We start from the raw sequence: 5,860 nt of genomic DNA, 5'->3' as shown, positions 1-5,860 counted from the left end.
GATGTTTTGAGATCTGATCTGGTTGAATATATTTTTATTTTCTGCTGATACAATTATTTTTAAATCCATAGAACTTTTCTGTAAACATAAAGGATATTTTAATTCTCTGGGAACTTAAATATATCACAAGGACATTATCACTAAATATGCTATATTTTGTACACAGATCTTCAGTTACGCTAATACCAGCACCATGATTACTTGTCTTCCAAATTGATTTTTATTTTTCAAAGCCACATGTTGGAAGTGAGTAGCCTTTTACCTGTGGCAGAAACAAAGTGGGGCAAATAACTGCTCTGGAAAACTATCCTGGTTCCAGGAAAATGTCCCAGTGCACTTTCAAAGATATTTTTATCAGATTATTTGGACACTAGAGGGTAGCATTTTACTGTTGAGAGAACTTTCTCTTCTTTGCATGTAACATAAAAAATCTTCTATCCTCTGCTGCTGGTGATCTGGTTTATCTTCCCTCAGATGAAGAGACGGAGAACTCTTCTGCAAGTCATTAGTCTGGATGATTCCATGTTTCAATGAAAGTCCTCCCTTACTTTCTATATGAACCCCAAAGCTTCAGTGGAATGCAAAGTGAGAATGATTAGTAAAATAAATATGATCCTTTTACAACTGGTGAGCATGTCAAATGAGAGGAAGATGGTAAAACACGAGGTTGGGGGGTCAGGGTGGGGAAGCTGGAGGGGTCTGCACAGAGTCGGGGGCCAACCTCAAAGTGGTTAGTCTGTTGCGTGCCTGCAGATAATTACCTTGAGCCGACAGAGCAGCTTCCACTGGCTGACAAGAAATGACCTCATCGTTACCTGCAGGAACAACATCACTTAGAGGACATTATTCACTTGAAACCATTTGCCAAAATTTAACTCTGTTAGGTGAATCCATCTTTAAGCAATATTTGAATACTGAAACTGGATACTTTTAAAACAGAACATTTCCATTAAATGGCAACAAAAATCAAAAAAAGAAAAACAGAACATCAGGTTATTTATCTCATCTTTGTTTAATTTTTTTTTCTGTCAGTGTAACAATAGCTAAATTTATGTAATATATTCTTCAGCAAAACCTTTTTGTATTTCAGCAGGTAATGCATGATTTGCACTTTTCTTCAAGAGATTCAAAACAGCTTCAAAACAAGAATATGCACATCCAAAAATCAACTATAGTGGGTTATGGGCCAAAAATGTCAAAAGTGGAAATAGGAGTCAAGTAAAGCTTCAATGTTAATATATTATATTTCACTTTGTGTGACAACTTACTTGTATTTATATGATTTTTCTGATGCTATAATTGTTGGATGCTATATTGTCATTATTAAGTTACAATGATTTTTACTTTTTTAAGACTCAGTGATTCAGCTATTCAAGGACCGCATTTAGGATGCTTTATTGTCCAACTATCTTCTTTGTTTTCACATTAATTAAGTATACATGCAGTTGTAATATATATTTTGACTTAATGTCCTTTTTGTTCTCAGTTGTAAAGACATGCTTTTTGTAAAAAATTGATTAGATTTTCTTCCTTTTTCATAGGACAAAGTTTCAGATTTAATGTATCTTACATTTATGTCAAATATTTTATAAACACACACAATGCAGAATAAATGTCATGTAATAAAGTGTGATTTCCTTCAGTAGAAAACTGCACTTTTAAATTGTATTCAATGTGTAGGAAAGACATTCATGGAAGATTTATTTATCTATGACTGGTTAATCTTGTAAATGACCATGGCGTGTCAGAGAAAAACTAGGGTAATTACTGCCATGCACATGTGATTTGTGCTGCTCTAAATGAGGCTTTTCATGCAGAGCACAGCAAGCGACTGTGGTCTACCTACATGTGTCCATACATCGAGACCCCGGCTGTAAACCGAGGTTGCCGTGCAAGCTTCGATTACAAATCAAAGCCCTGTGGTAAAACACATATGTCAACCAATGCATCAATATCAGAAGAAGCAGAAGGTTGACGTGGCAAAAAAGAACTGAACAACTGCTTTTCACTCAGCCTAGAAATCAGTCAAAGTTCTCACACACATTTGGAATGTGGTTTTATTGGGGTTTTTTCAGATCAATTCATCTCTAAGAAAAATCTGAAAGGGCGCCCGCATCTGGGAACGTCAGTTTAGATGATTTCATAATAAGGCTAGAAAGGAATGTACAATATTCACGCAAGGCCATAAAAGTTTTACAAGAGTGAAAATGTGGCTGCAAGAATGAAGTTTTAGCATGTGTAGATGAGTTTCCTTTAGTGGAGCGAAACTGAGCAAACATTTATAATTACTCTAAGTCCCAAACCACAGACGTAGTTTCGAGAAAACTTGTATGCATCTCCAGAATTTATGACACGCCAAGAAAGGCACACACGGTAAAAGAACTGTTGTAAAACTACTGATACCTCACATATTTCATAAGAATTGTGTGTGATAGAGAAATATAAAACTGCACAATTATGAAATGGAAAGGAAATTATTCCACACATTAGTTGTTCCAAATAAAAGTTTAAAACATGTGATCTACATTTATGTTTTCCCCCTTTTAACAAAATATCCCTTAGTAAAATTAATTAAATGAGGCTTTTCATGCAAAAAAAAAAATCTCCCCCTCCTCTCCTTTATTATGACATTGCATTTCATAGTTTTATGCTTTCATTAATATAAGGCAGTATGAATTGTCTTATTATTAAATGTATTATACAAATAAACATCTGTTGCCTAAATAGAGTTCATTTGTATGTGATCCTCAAAGATTTGGTGACTCTGGAGGAACTGCAGCTCAGGTGGGAGAATCTGTTGAGATGATCGTTTATCTTCACCAATTTAGATTAAAAAAAAAAGTCAAGGTGTTAAAATAACAAAATAACAGCGGGTTCTGTGTTCAGTGTGGAAGGTGCTCAATCTGCAGTTCAGATCGTAAAAAAAACCCTTTTGGCCTTGTTGATGAGAAATGTGGAGGAAAACTAGCACTGCACCCTTAAATATACTTTCTGACTGTGACATGATGGTGGCAGCATCATGCTGTGGTGAAATTTTTTCTTAGCAGAGAAAAAGAAGCTGGTCAGCGATGATGGGAAGACAGATGGCAATAAATACAAAACCCAGTTATTGGCAAAAAACACTTGAGATTGAGATGGAGAATCACCTTCCAGTTGGACAACAACACAAACATATAGGTAGAATCACAATAAAATGGCTTTGGTCAAAATGTACTTACACGTGACATGGTTCAAAGTCCAGACCAAATTTTAACGGCAAGGCTCAAAGATCTTTATTCACAGATCCTCTCCGAGCAGCTTGACTAAACTTCAACTATTGCAACGATAAATTGGTAGAAATTTGAGTCTCTAGATGTGCAACTCAGAAAGTTCTGATTATTTATTCTGAAAATTAACAGCACACATCCTTTGCTTTCTACTTAAAACAGTTTGAACTATCACATATATCTCAAAAAGACATTCAATTCGATGGTTGTAATGTGACTACACGCAAAAAAGATACATTTGCATGAAAACTTTTGTAAGTCACTGTAAAGACGAGGGAAGCAAAGGTGCTAGAGGTGACAAGATCATGAGGCAATTACTGTACACTATACAAGACTTCAGTAGAGAGAGCTGTTAATTTCCAGACAACGTCAATAAATCTACATGGAATCTGTTCTAGTTTTCCTGTAACGAGAGACAATTAGTTTTAAAAGGAACATGAAATAAGATCACGTCAAGTCACAGCTTAGAGTTTGGACAGAAAAAGACCTTGTGTGAGTGAGTGTGTGTGTGTTTTATTAAACAAAGTCTGAGACTGAATCCTGGAGCGTAAAACAAACTTGTAAATCTCAAATGACCTATAAAGCTTGTTACTCTGTTCCTGGAAGCTTGCGTGTCAAGAGAAAATATGATTAGTTCAATACAGCGAGCATATCTTGACAGCTATTTTCAATTATACTCAAAAACTGACATCTATAAAACAAACAAAAATTTCTTGTCAGCAAATATATAGGAATTCAATACAATTTAAAACTGGACTTTTTTCTTCCTATGTTTTCCTATTTCTATATAATCAGTGAGTCAAGGCATTACTCTAACTGTGACCTCCTCCTTCTTGCTAAGTTTCAAAATGATTTATGTCTTTGTAACCCTGTTTGAGAAATTAATGTGGGCTTTGTAGTGTCTGGTTTCCCCCACAAGCTGCAGTAAAATCAGATGCAGGGCCTGGAGAGGGGCAGCGTTTGCGTGACTGCAGAGCGGGGAAGCAGGCGGCTGCGAGCCTCAGCCAAGGGGCACCTGTGAGCTTCCCCCTCCACCTACATGCATGTTATGATGTGGCCCCAACATTTAAAGCTCTCAGGCTGTTAGGTTTGAGGGCCCATGTTTAAGTGTGCAGATTTATGAGGGGTGGCTTCAGCATATCGGAGAACCTGTGCTACTTTTGCAAGAAGGACTAAATGAGGCTCGTGAACTTCAGAGCTGAGAAAGAAATGTAAAGGTGCCTTCGGGTTATGGTGTTAATCTGGAGAAACGGCGCACTGATTTTTTTGTTGTGGATGCCTGAAAAGCACTTGACTGTGATGAACTGTCTTGCGTGAGACCTCGAATCTGGTTTTGACCTCCTTTGTTGCAGTTCATCAACATCTTTCATCAATTTAGGAGACGTGGAGGACGTTGAAAGCGGATGGGTCATGAAAGGGGAGTAGAAGACGAAGTGAGGGGGTGACTGGGTGAAAATATTCAGGCAGATAAATTGACCTCTGGGTTTTAACCTTTCTCTTCCTGCAGTTTCCTGTCTGTTCTTTGCACGTCATGTGCAACAGCAGGAAGGATCATACCCTCTTCACTGTCACGATATGGGCTTCTCCTCATCCCTCCCACCCTGCGGCCTCAGCTGCTCTTCATCAGCCCCATCAATCACTCACCACCTTGTTAAGCATAAGCTCTGATACATAATGAGGAGGGAATCCAGAGGATCTCTCACACAGTCCCCGCTGCCTATCAAACGCAGCAATTAACTGTAAAATAGTCACTCTATGATGACATTCAGAGTTACAAATTCTGATTTTTTTATTTCGGGATTCAGTTTTGTAAGATCATTCATTTTTTAGCTAGCACAAGAAAATCTTAAGGTTTTTCCATGCTGAACAGCTTTCATCACTTCTTGCAGCTGCTTCTGAAACTACCTTTTTTCCTTTGAATTTTGTGCCTTCCTTTTTTCTACTCTTTAGGAAATTTATCCTACTGCTGATCTGTTTGTTCCATTTTATGTATGTTCCTATGCAGACCTTGATGAGTAAATCAGAACATCCTGGAACACAGACATTGTCTGGTTGGATCAGCTCATAAAACTAAAATCCCCTTAAGTTTTCCCTAAAAAGGAATGCCAGTAATAGGCCAACAAGATTTAAAATAACACATGTTGCCATTAAGAATGTTCCAAAACCAGCAACCTTCAATAACGGGCTTCTATGTAACATTAAACTGCCTCAAAAAAATCATAATTTAATTTTAAACACAAAATATTCAACATTTAATTTAAAATTGTATTTGATTCTTGCTAAATTTTAACTAACTTTATTCACATTTCCATTCTTTTTTGTTATTTTAAACTTTTTAGCATTTTTTTTTTATTTTTTATCCCCTACCATTTTTTTGTAAGGGCTAGTCTTTTCCTTCTTCCAGAACTAAAGCAAATCCATTTGGTCCCCCTACTTTCACAAATAAATTAACAGTTTGTCTTGGGGAATGACATATTTTTGGCTTATGAGTAATTAAGTTATTTTCGCATGGTTTAAAAAAAAAAAGAACCATCTAATAGTAGATAAGCATTTCCCCCTTTTTTAACCCCTTTTCTAACCACTTTTCCCAGTAG

The sequence above is a fragment of the Poeciliopsis prolifica genome, unplaced genomic scaffold (genome assembly GCF_027474105.1).
Source record: "Poeciliopsis prolifica strain line A6 unplaced genomic scaffold, Auburn_PproV2 SCAFFOLD013, whole genome shotgun sequence".
NCBI classification, from domain to species: Eukaryota; Metazoa; Chordata; class Actinopteri; order Cyprinodontiformes; family Poeciliidae; genus Poeciliopsis; species Poeciliopsis prolifica.
Note: the sequence above shows the minus strand (reverse complement) of the source record.